Source organism: Lissotriton helveticus, chromosome 4_1 (assembly GCF_964261635.1).
Source record: "Lissotriton helveticus chromosome 4_1, aLisHel1.1, whole genome shotgun sequence".
Lineage (NCBI taxonomy): Eukaryota > Metazoa > Chordata > Amphibia > Caudata > Salamandridae > Lissotriton > Lissotriton helveticus.
The window spans coordinates 970,248,059-970,261,292 of record NC_136063.1 but is presented as its reverse complement, the minus strand read 5'-3'; the positions used below and the strand labels follow the sequence as shown (position 1 = coordinate 970,261,292).

The following is a 13,234-nucleotide window of genomic DNA, read 5'->3' as shown; positions in this document are numbered from 1 at the left end:
GGAGATTTGGAAAGCTTAATTTCAGCTGTTTAATATGAATTAACTTTCATATTATCAACATGAAGAAACTAATATGACTTCAAAAAAATTGCAATACAAAAGAGATTTCCATACTTAGTGTTAGAATTTTGAACCAGTAACGTTTTTTCCACGTGGTTTAGCAATAAATAAATATTCATCACCTATATTCAATTGATTCATCTAATCATTCTATCAGCTTCTGCGCAAAGGAAATATGGAGGTAAACATAATACAGAAGAAAATACATCTATTTTCAACATTAAAGGAGCATCAAGTATTGGCTTGGAGACTGATTGAAATTATGTCCTTTGCGTTTTTTACTTCATGCTCTAACAGACTAAACTAATAGGCTCACTAAATATATAGAATACTTTTGAAGAATTAGCAGATGATGAAATGCTACTGATTCCATCCAATCCTTCAAGCAGCGTGTGATTCAAGGAGATAAACAGTCCAAAATGAGACACAAGAAAAATTCATCTTAGTTCAAACAATTAAACTTGGCCTGTACAGGGATCGAACCTGTGACCTTGGTGTTATTAGCACCACGCTCTAACCATCTGAGCTAACAGGCCATTTTGCACAGCTAGCTGGGGGTCCAGCATATGAATAAGGACAAATGATAGTTAACCCAGGAGATTTGGAAAGCTTAATTTCAGCAGTTTACCATGAAGTTATTGTTATATATTATCAACATGAAGAAACTAATATGACTTAAAAAAAATTACAATACAAAAGAGATTTACATACTTAGTGTTAGAACTTAGAACCATTAACGTTTTTTCCATGTGGTTAAGCAATAAATAAATATTCATCACCTATATTGAATTGATTCATCTAATCATTTTATCAGCTTCTCCTCAAAGGAAATATAGAGATAAACATGATACAGTAGAAAATACATCTATTTTCAACATTAAAGGAGCATCAAGTATTGGCTTGGAGAATGATTGAAAGTATGTCCTTGGCGTTTTTAACTTCATGCTCTAACAGACTAAACTAATAGAGTCACTAAATATATAGCATACTACTGAAGATGAAGCAGATGATGAAGCCCTACTGATTGTTAATCCGGGATAGTTGGAAAGCTTATATTCAGCTGTTTACATTCATAGTATCTTTATATATTATCAACAAGACTAAACAAAAATGATCTCAATAAATTGCAATAAATAAGAGATTTAGTTACTTGGCGTTAGAACTTAGAACCATTAATAGATATTCCAGGCGCTTTAAGAATAGTAATTAATTCTATAATTATATCAAATGTATTCATCCAATCCTTCAAGCAGCATTTGATCCAAGGAGATAAACAATCCAAAATGAGACACAAGAAAAATTCATCTTTTTTCAAAGAATTAAACTTAGCCTGTACAGGGATCGAACCTGTGACCTTGGCGTTATTAGCACCACGCTCTAACCAAGTGAGCTAACAGGCCAATTTGCACATCTTCTGGAGGACCAGCACAGGAAGCAGTGCTAATGATAGTTCAACCGGGAGATTTGGAAAGCTTAATTTCAGCTGTTTAATATGAATTAACTTTCATATTATCAACATGAAGAAACTAATATGACTTCAAAAAAATTGCAATACAAAAGAGATTTCCATACTTAGTGTTAGAATTTTGAACCAGTAACGTTTTTTCCACGTGGTTTAGCAATAAATAAATATTCATCACCTATATTCAATTGATTCATCTAATCATTCTATCAGCTTCTGCGCAAAGGAAATATGGATGTAAACATGATACAGAAGAAAATACATCTATTTTCAACATTAAAGGAGCTTCAAATATTGGCTAGGAGACTGATTGAAATTATTTCCTTTGCGTTTTTAACTTCATGCTCTAACAGACTAAACTAATAGGCTCACTAAATATATAGAATACTTTTGAAGAATTAGCAGATGATGAAATGCTACTGATTCCATCCAATCCTTCAAGCAGTGTGTGATTCAAGAAGATTAACAGTCCAAAATGAGACACAAGAAAAATTCATCTTTGTTCAAACAATTGAACTTGGCCTGTACAGGGATCGAACCTGTGACCTTGGCGTTATTAGCACCACGCTCTAACCATCTGAGCTAACAGGCCATTTTGCACAGCTAGCTGGAGGTCCAGCATATGAAGAAGGGCAAATGATAGTTAACACAGGAGATTTGGAAAGCTTAATTTCAGCAGTTTACCATGAAGTTATTGTTATATATTATCAACATGAAGAAACTAATATGACTTAAAAAAAATTACAATACAAAAGAGATTTACATACTTAGTGTTAGAACTTAGAACCATTAAAAATATTTCCATGTGGTTAAGCAATAAATAAATATTCATCACCTATATTGAATTGATTCATCTAATCATTTTATCAGCTTCTCCTCAAAGGAAATATAGAGATAAACATGATACAGTAGAAAATACATCTATTTTCAACATTAAAGGAGCATCAAGTATTGGTTTGGAGACTGATTGAAAGTATGTCCTTGTCGTTTTTAACTTCATGCTCTAACAGACTAAACTAATAGAGTCACTAAATATATAGCATACTATTGAAGATGAAGCAGATGATGAAGTCCTACTGATTGTTAATCCGGGATAGTCGGAAAGCTTATATTCAGCTGTTTACATTCATAGTATCTTTATATATTATCAACAAGACTAAACAAAAATGATCTCAATAAATTGCAATAAATAAAAGATTTAGTTACTTGGCGTTAGAACTTAGAACCATTAATAGATATTCCAGGCGCTTTAAGAATAGTAATTAATTCTATAAATATATCAAATGTATTCATCCAATCCTTCAAGCAGCGTTTGATCCAAGGAGATGAACAGTCCAAAATGAGACACAAGAAATATTCATCTTTTTTCAAAGAATTAAACTTGGCCTGTACAGGGATCGAACCTGTGACCTTGGCGTTATTAGCATCACGCTCTAACCAACTGATCTAACAGGCCAATTTGCATATCTTCTGGACGACCAGCACAGGAAGCAGTGCTAATGACAGTTCAACCGGGAGATTTGGAAAGCTTAATTTCAGCTGTTTAATATGAATTAACTTTCATATTATCAACATGAAGAAACTAATATGACTTCAAAAAAATTGCAATACTAAAGAGATTTCCATACTTAGTGTTAGAATTTTGAACCAGTAAAGTTTTTCCACGTGGTTTAGCAATAAATAAATATTCATCACCTGTATTCAATTGATTCATCTAATCATTCTATCAGCTTCTGCGCAAAGGAAATATGGAGGTAAACATGATACAGAAGAAAATACATCTATTTTCAACATTAAAGGAGCATCAAGTATTGGCTTGGAGACTGATTGAAATTATGTCCTTTGCGTTTTTAACTTCATGCTCTAACAGACTAAACTAATAGGCTCACTAAATATATAGAATACTTTTGAAGAATTAGCAGATGATGAAATGCTACTGATTCCATCCAATCCTTCAAGCAGCGTGTGATTCAAGGAGATAAACAGTCCAAAATGAGACACAAGAAAAATTCATCTTTGTTCAAACAATTGAACTTGGCCTGTACAGGGATCGAACCGGTGACCTTGGCGTTATTAGCACCACGCTCTAACCATCTGAGCTAACAGGCCATTTTGCGCAACTACCTGGAGGTCCAGCAAATGAAGAAGGGCAAATGATAGTTAACACAGGAGATTTGGAAAGCTTATTTTCAGCAGTTTACCATGAAGTTATTGTTATATATTATCAACATGAAGAAACTAATATGACTTAAAAAAAATTACAATACAAAAGAGATTTTCATACTTAGTGTTAGAACTTAGAACCATTAACGATTTTTCCATGTGGTTAAGCAATAAATAAATATTCATCACCTATATTGAATTGATTCATCTTATCATTTTATCAGCTTCTCCTCAAAGGAAATATAGAGATAAACATGATACAGTAGAAAATACATCTATTTTCAACATTAAAGGAGCATCAAGTATTGTCTTGGAGACTGATTGAAAGTATGTCCTTGGCGTTTTTAACTTCATGCTCTAACAGACTAAACTAATAGAGTCACTAAATATATAGCATACTATTGAAGATGAAGCAGATGATGAAGTCCTACTGATTGTTAATCCGGGATAGTTGGAAAGCTTATATTCAGCTGTTTACATTCATAGTATCTTTATATATTATCAACAAGACTAAACAAAAATGATCTCAATAAATTGCAATAAATAAGAGATTTAGTTACTTGGCGTTAGAACTTAGAACCATTAATAGATATTCCAGGCGCTTTAAGAATAGTAATTAATTTTATAATTATATCAAATGTATTCATCCAATCCTTCAAGCAGCATTTGATCCAAGGAGATAAACAGTCCAAAATGAGACACAAGAAAAATTAATCTTTTTTCAAAGAATTAAACTTGGCCTGTACAGGAATCGAACCTGTGACCTTGGCGTTATTAGCACCATGCTCTAACCAACTGAGCTAACAGGCAAATTTGCACATCTTCTGGAGGACCAGCACAGGAAGCAGTGCTAATGATAGTTCAACCGGGAGATTTGGAAAGCTTAATTTCAGCTGTTTAATATGAATTAACTTTCATATTATCAACACGAAGAAACTAATATGACTTCAAAAAAATTGCAATACAAAAGAGATTTCCATACTTAGTGTTAGAATTTTGAACCAGTAACGTTTTTTCCACGTGGTTTAGCAATAAATAAATATTCATCACCTATATTCAATTGATTCATCTAATCATTCTATCAGCTTCTGTGCAAAGGAAATATGGAGGTAAACATGATACAGAAGAAAATACATCTATTTTCAACATTAAAGGAGCTTCAAGTATTGGCTTGGAGACTGATTGAAATTATGTCCTTTGCGTTTTTAACTTCATGCTCTAACAGACTAAACTAATAGGCTCACTAAATATATAGAATACTTTTGAAGAATTAGCAGATGATGAAATGCTACTGATTCCATCCAATCCTTCAAGCAGCGTTTGATTCAAGGAGATAAACAGTCCAAAATGAGACACAAGAAAAATTCATCTTTGTTCAAACAATTAAACTTGGCCTGTACAGAGATCAAACCTGTGACCTTGGCGTTATTAGCACCACGCTCTAACCATCTGAGCTAACAGGCCATTTTGCACAACTACCTGGAGGTCCAGCAAATGAAGAAGGGCAAATGATAGTTAACCTAGGAGATTTGGAAAGCTTAATTTCAGCAGTTTACCATGAAGTTATTGTTATATATTATCAACATGAAGAAACTAATATGACTTAAAAAGAAATTACAATACAAAAGAGATTTTCATACTTAGTGTTAGAACTTAGAACCATTAACGATTTTTCAATGTGGTTAAGCAATAAATAAATATTCATCACCTATATTGAATTGATTCATCTAATCATTTTATCAGCTTCTCCTCAAAGGAAATATAGAGATAAACAAGATACAGTAGAAAATACATCTATTTTCAACATTAAAGGAGCATCAAGTATTGGCTTGGAGACTGATTGAAAGTATGTCCTTGGCGTTTTTAACTTCATGCTCTAACAGACTAAACTAATAGAGTCACTAAATATATAGCATACTATTGAAGATGAAGCAGATGATGAAGTCCTACTGATTGTTAATCCGGGATAGTTGGAAAGCTTATATTCAGCTGTTTACATTCATAGTATCTTTATATATTATCAACAAGACTAAACAAACATGATCTCAATAAATTGCAATAAATAAAAGATTTAGTTACTTGGCGTTAGAACTTAGAACCATTAATAGATATTCCAGGCGCTTTAAGAATAGTAATTAATTCTATAAATATATCAAATATATTCATCCAATCCTTCAAGCAGCGTTTGATCCAAGGAGATAAACAGTCCAAAATGAGACACAAGAAATATTCATATTTTTTCAAATAATTAAACTTGGCCTGTACAGGGATCGAACCTGTGACCTTGGCGTTATTAGCATCACACTCTAACCAACTGATCTAACAGGCCAATTTGCATATCTTCTGGACGACCAGCACAGGAAGCAGTGCTAATGACAGTTCAACCGGAAGATTTGGAAAGCTTAATTTCAGCTGTTTAATATGAATTAACTTTCATATTATCAACATGAAGAAACTAATATGTCTTCAAAAAAATTGCAATACAAAAGAGATTTCCATACTTAGTGTTGGAATTTTGAACCAGTATCGTTTTTTCCACGTGGTTGAGCAATAAATAAATATTCATCACCTATATTCAATTGATTCATCTAATCATTCTATCAGCTTCTGCGCAAAGGAAATATGGAGGTAAACATGATACAGAAGAAAATACATCTATTTTCAAGATTAAAGGAGAATCAAGTATTGGCTTGGAGACTGATTGAAATTATGTCCTTTGCGTTTTTAACTTCATGCTCTAACAGACTAAACTAATAGGCTCACTAAATACATAAAATACTTTTGAAGAATTAGCAGATGATGAAATGCTACTGATTCCATCCAATCCTTCAAGCAGCGTATGATTCAAGGAGATAAACAGTCCAAAATGAGACACAAGAAAAATTAATCTTTGTTCAAACAATTAAACTTGGCCTGTACAGGGATTGAACCTGTGACCTTGGCGTTATTAGCACCACGCTCTAAGCATCTGAGCTAACAGGCCATTTTGCACAACTACCTGGAGGTCCAGCATATGAAGAAGGGCAAATGATAGTTAACCCAGGAGATTTGGAAAGCTTAATTTCAGCAGTTTACCATGAAGTTATTGTTATATATTATCAACATGAAGAAACTAATATGACTTAAAAAATATTACAATACAAAAGAGATTTTCATACTTAGTGTTAGAACTTAGAACCATTAAAATTTTTTCCATGTGGTTAAGCAATAAATAAATATTCATCACCTATATTGAATTGATTCATCAAATCATTTTATCAGCTTCTCCTCAAAGGAAATATAGAGATAAACATGATACAGTAGAAAATACATCTATTTTCAACATTAAAGGAGCATCAAGTATTGGCTTGGAGACTGATTGAAAGTATGTCCTTGGCGTTTTTAACTTCATGCTCTAACAGACTAAACTAATAGAGTCACTAAATATATAGCATACTACTGAAGATGAAGCAGATGATGAAGTCCTACTGATTGTTAATCCGGGATAGTTGGAAAGCTTATATTCAGCTGTTTACATTCATAGTATCTTTATATATTATCAACAAGACTAAACAAAAATGATCTCAATAAATTGCAATAAATAAGAGATTTAGTTACTTGGCGTTAGAACTTAGAACCATTAATAGATATTCCAGGCGCTTTAAGACTAGTAATTAATTTTATAATTATATCAAATGTATTCATCCAATCCTTCAAGCAGCATTTGATCCAAGGAGATAAACAGTCCAAAATGAGACACAAGAAAAATTCATCTTTTTTCAAAGAATTAAACTTGGCCTGTACAGGAATCGAACCTGTGACCTTGGCGTTATTAGCACCATGCTCTAACCAACTGAGCTAACAGGCCAATTTGCACATCTTCTGGAGGACCAGCACAGGAAGCAGTGCTAATGATAGTTCAACCGGGAGATTTGGAAAGCTTAATTTCAGCTGTTTAATATGAATTAACTTTCATATTATCAACATGAAGAAACTAATATGACTTCAAAAAAATTGCAATACTAAAGAGATTTCCATACTTAGTGTTAGAATTTTGAACCAGTAAAGTTTTTTCCACGTGGTTTAGCAATAAATAAATATTCATCACCTATATTCAATTGATTCATCTAATGATTCTATCAGCTTCTGCGCAAAGGAAATATGGAGGTAAACATGATACAGAAGAAAATACATCTATTTTCAACATTAAAGGAGCTTCAAGTATTGGCTTGGAGACTGATTGAAATTATGTCCTTTGCGTTTTTAACTTCATGCTCTAACAGACTAAACTAATAGGCTCACTAAATATATAGAATACTTTTGAAGAATTAGCAGATGATGAAATGCTACTGATTCCATCCAATCCTTCAAGCAGCATTTGATTCAAGGAGATAAACAGTCCAAAATGAGACACAAGAAAAATTCATCTTTGTTCAAACAATTAAACTTGGCCTGTACAGGGATCAAACCTGTGACCTTGGCGTTATTAGCACCACGCTCTAACCATCTGAGCTAACAGGCCATTTTGCACAACTACCTGGAGGTCCAGCAAATGAAGAAGGGCAAATGATAGTTAACCTAGGAGATTTGGAAAGCTTAATTTCAGCAGTTTACCATGAAGTTATTGTTATATATTATCAACATGAAGAAACTAATATGACTTAAAAAGAAATTACAATACAAAAGAGATTTTCATACTTAGTGTTAGAACTTAGAACCATTAAAGTTTTTTTCCATGTGGTTAAGCAATAAATAAATATTCATCGCCTATATTGAATTGATTCATCTAATCATTTTATCAGCTTCTCCTCAAAGGAAATATAGAGATAAACAAGATACAGTAGAAAATACATCTATTTTCAACATTAAAGGAGCATCAAGTATTGGCTTGGAGACTGATTGAAAGTATGTCCTTGGCGTTTTTAACTTCATGCTCTAACAGACTAAACTAATAGAGTCACTAAATATATAGCATACTACTGAAGATGAAGCAGATGATGAAGTCCTACTGATTGTTAATCCGGGATAGTTGGAAAGCTTATATTCAGCTGTTTACATTCATAGTATCTTTATATATTATCAACAAGACTAAACAAAAATGATCTCAATAAATTGCAATAAATAGGAGATTTAGTTACTTGGCGTTAGAACTTAGAACCATTAATAGATATTCCAGGCGCTTTAAGAATAGTAATTAATTCTATAATTATATCAAATGTATTCATACAATCCTTCAAGCAGCTTTTGATCCAAGGAGATAAACAGTCCAAAATGAGACACAAGAAAAATTCATCTTTTTTCAAAGAATTAAACTTGGCCTGTACAGGGATCGAACCTGTGACCTTGGCGTTATTAGCACCACGCTCTAACCAACTGAGCTAACAGGCCAATTTGCACATCTTCTGGAGGACCAGCACAGGAAGCAGTGCTAATGATAGTTCAACCGGGAGATTTGGAAAGCTTAATTTCAGCTGTTTAATATGAATTAACTTTCATATTATCAACATGAAGAAACTAATATGACTTCAAAAAAATAGCAATACAAAAGAGATTTCCATACTTAGTGTTAGAATTTTGAACCAGTAACGTTTTGTCCACGTGGTTTAGCAATAAATAAATATTCATCACCTATATTCAATTGATTCATCTAATCATTCTATCAGCTTCTGCGCAAAGGAAATATGGAGGTAAACATGATACAGAAGAAAATACATCTATTTTCAACATTAAAGGAGCATCAAGTATTGGCTTGGAGACTTATTGAAATTATGTCCTTTGCGTTTTTAACTTCATGCTCTAACAGACTAAACTAATAGGCTCACTAAATATATAGAATACTTTTGAAGAATTAGCAGATGATGAAATGCTACTGATTCCATCCAATCCTTCAAGCAGCGTGTGATTCAAGGAGATAAACAGTCCAAAATGAGACACAAGAAAAATTCATCTTTGTTCAAACAATTGAACTTGGCCTGTACAGTGATCGAACCTGTGACCTTGGCGTTATTAGCACCACGCTCTAACCATCTGAGCTAACAGGCCATTTTGCACAACTACCTGGAGGTCCAGCAAATGAAGAAGGGCAAATGATAGTTAACACAGGAGATTTGGAAAGCTTAATTTCAGCAGTTTACCATGAAGTTATTGTTATATATTATCAACATGAAGAAACTAATATGACTTAAAAAAAATTACAATACAAAAGAGATTTTCATACTTAGTGTTAGAACTTAGAACCATTAACGTTTTTTCCATGTGGTTAAGCAATAAATAAATATTCATCACCTATATTGAATTGATTCATCTAATCATTTTATCAGCTTCTCCTCAAAGGAAATATAGAGATAAACATGATACAGTAGAAAATACATCTATTTTCAACATTAAAGGAGCATCAAGTATTGGCTTGGAGACTGATTGAAAGTATGTCCTTGGCGTTTTTAACTTCATGCTCTAACAGACTAAACTAATAGAGTCACTAAATATATAGCATACTATTGAAGATGAAGCAGATGATGAAGTCCTACTGATTGTTAATCCGGGATAGTTGGAAAGCTTATATTCAGCTGTTTACATTCATAGTATCTTTATATATTATCAACAAGACTAAACAAAAATGATCTCAATAAATTGCAATAAATAAGAGATTTAGTTACTTGGCGTTAGAACTTAGAACCATTAATAGATATTCCAGGCGCTTTAAGAATAGTAATTAATTTTATAATTATATCAAATGTATTCATCCAATCCTTCAAGCAGCATTTGATCCAAGGAGATAAACAGTCCAAAATGAGACACAAGAAAAAATAATCTTTTTTCAAAGAATTAAACTTGGCCTGTACAGGGATCGAACCTGTGACCTTGGCGTTATTAGCACCACGCTCTAACCAACTGAGCTAACAGGCCAATTTGCACATCGTCTGGAGGACCAGCACAGGAAGCAGTGCTAATGATAGTTCAACCGGGAGATTTGGAAAGCTTAATTTCAGCTGTTTAATATGAATTAACTTTCATATTATCAACATGAAGAAACTAATATGACTTCAAAAAAATTGCAATACAAAAGAGATTTCCATACTTAGTGTTAGAATTTTGAACCAGTAACGTTTTTTCCACGTGGTTTAGCAATAAATAAATATTCATCACCTATATTCAATTGATTCATCTAATCATTCTATCAGCTTCTGCGCAAAGGAAATATGGAGGTAAACATGATACAGAAGAAAATACATCTATTTTCAACATTAAAGGAGCTTCAAGTATTGGCTTGGAGACTGATTGAAATTATGTCCTTTGCGTTTTTAACTTCATGCTCTAACAGACTAAACTAATAGGCTCACTAAATATATAGAATACTTTTGAAGAATTAGCAGATGATGAAATGCTACTGATTCCATCCAATCCTTCAAGCAGCGTTTGATTCAAGGAGATAAACAGTCCAAAATGAGACACAAGAAAAATTCATCTTTGTTCAAACAATTAAACTTGGCCTGTACAGGGATCAAACCTGTGACCTTGGCGTTATTAGCACCACGCTCTAACCATCTGAGCTAACAGGCCATTTTGCACAACTACCTGGAGGTCCAGCAAATGAAGAAGGGCAAATGATAGTTAACCTAGGAGATTTGGAAAGCTTAATTTCAGCAGTTTACCATGAAGGTATTGTTATATATTATCAACATGAAGAAACTAATATGACTTAAAAAGAAATTACAATACAAAAGAGATTTTCATACTTAGTGTTAGAACTTAGAACCATTAACGTTTTTTCAATGTGGTTAAGCAATAAATAAATATTCATCACCTATATTGAATTGATTCATCTAATCATTTTATCAGCTTCTCCTCAAAGGAAACATAGAGATAAACAAGATACAGTAGAAAATACATCTATTTTCAACATTAAAGGAACATCAAGTATTGGCTTGGAGACTGATTGAAAGTATGTCCTTGGCGTTTTTAACTTCATGCTCTAACAGACTAAACTAATAGAGTCACTAAATATATAGCATACTATTGAAGATGAAGCAGATGATGAAGTCCTACTGATTGTTAATCCAGGATAGTTGGAAAGCTTATATTCAGCTGTTTACATTCATAGTATCTTTATATATTATCAACAAGACTAAACAAAAATGATCTCAATAAATTGCAATAAATAAAAGATTTAGTTACTTGGCGTTAGAACTTAGAACCATTAATAGATATTCCAGGCGCTTTAAGAATAGTAATTAATTCTATAAATATATCAAATGTATTCATCCAATCCTTCAAGCAGCGTTTGATCCAAGGAGATAAACAGTCCAAAATGAGACACAAGAAATATTCATATTTTTTCAAAGAATTAAACTTAGCCTGTACAGGGATCGAACCTGTGACCTTGGCATTATTAGCACCACGCTCTAACCAACTGAGCTAACAGTCGAATTTACACATCTTCTGGAGGACCAGCACAGGAAGCAGTGCTAATGATAGTTAAACCGGGAGATTTGGAAAGCTTAATTTCAGCTGTTTAATATGAATTAACTTTCATATTATCAACATGAAGAAACTAATATGACTTCAAAAAAATTGCAATACAAAAGAGATTTCCATACTTAGTGTTAGAATTTTGAACCAGTAACGTTTTTTCCACGTGGTTTAGCAATAAATAAATATTCATCACCTATATTCAATTGATTCATCTAATCATTCTATCAGCTTCTGCGCAAAGGAAATATGGAGGTAAACATAATACAGAAGAAAATACATCTATTTTCAACATTAAAGGAGCATCAAGTATTGGCTTGGAGACTGATTGAAATTATGTCCTTTGCGTTTTTTACTTCATGCTCTAACAGACTAAACTAATAGGCTCACTAAATATATAGAATACTTTTGAAGAATTAGCAGATGATGAAATGCTACTGATTCCATCCAATCCTTCAAGCAGCGTGTGATTCAAGGAGATAAACAGTCCAAAATGAGACACAAGAAAAATTCATCTTAGTTCAAACAATTAAACTTGGCCTGTACAGGGATCGAACCTGTGACCTTGGTGTTATTAGCACCACGCTCTAACCATCTGAGCTAACAGGCCATTTTGCACAGCTAGCTGGGGGTCCAGCATATGAATAAGGACAAATGATAGTTAACCCAGGAGATTTGGAAAGCTTAATTTCAGCAGTTTACCATGAAGTTATTGTTATATATTATCAACATGAAGAAACTAATATGACTTAAAAAAAATTACAATACAAAAGAGATTTACATACTTAGTGTTAGAACTTAGAACCATTAACGTTTTTTCCATGTGGTTAAGCAATAAATAAATATTCATCACCTATATTGAATTGATTCATCTAATCATTTTATCAGCTTCTCCTCAAAGGAAATATAGAGATAAACATGATACAGTAGAAAATACATCTATTTTCAACATTAAAGGAGCATCAAGTATTGGCTTGGAGAATGATTGAAAGTATGTCCTTGGCGTTTTTAACTTCATGCTCTAACAGACTAAACTAATAGAGTCACTAAATATATAGCATACTACTGAAGATGAAGCAGATGATGAAGCCCTACTGATTG

General features: G+C 32.8%; 4 non-coding genes across 4 annotated transcripts; all 4 read right to left on the bottom strand.

Annotated features, from left to right (window-relative positions):
- Positions 1-2,040: 2,040 nt before the first annotated feature.
- TRNAI-AAU (transfer RNA isoleucine (anticodon AAU)) lies at positions 2,041-2,114 on the bottom strand. Its single transcript has one exon. It is a non-coding gene; the product is annotated as a tRNA-Ile (tRNA).
- Positions 2,115-7,458: 5,344 nt separating this feature from the next.
- TRNAI-AAU (transfer RNA isoleucine (anticodon AAU)) lies at positions 7,459-7,532 on the bottom strand. The gene has a single exon. It is a non-coding gene; the product is annotated as a tRNA-Ile (tRNA).
- A 1,446-nt stretch (positions 7,533-8,978) lies between these two features.
- TRNAI-AAU (transfer RNA isoleucine (anticodon AAU)) lies at positions 8,979-9,052 on the bottom strand. Its single transcript has one exon. It is a non-coding gene; the product is annotated as a tRNA-Ile (tRNA).
- A 1,444-nt stretch (positions 9,053-10,496) lies between these two features.
- TRNAI-AAU (transfer RNA isoleucine (anticodon AAU)) lies at positions 10,497-10,570 on the bottom strand. The gene has a single exon. It is a non-coding gene; the product is annotated as a tRNA-Ile (tRNA).
- Between the last annotated feature and the right edge of the window lie 2,664 nt (positions 10,571-13,234).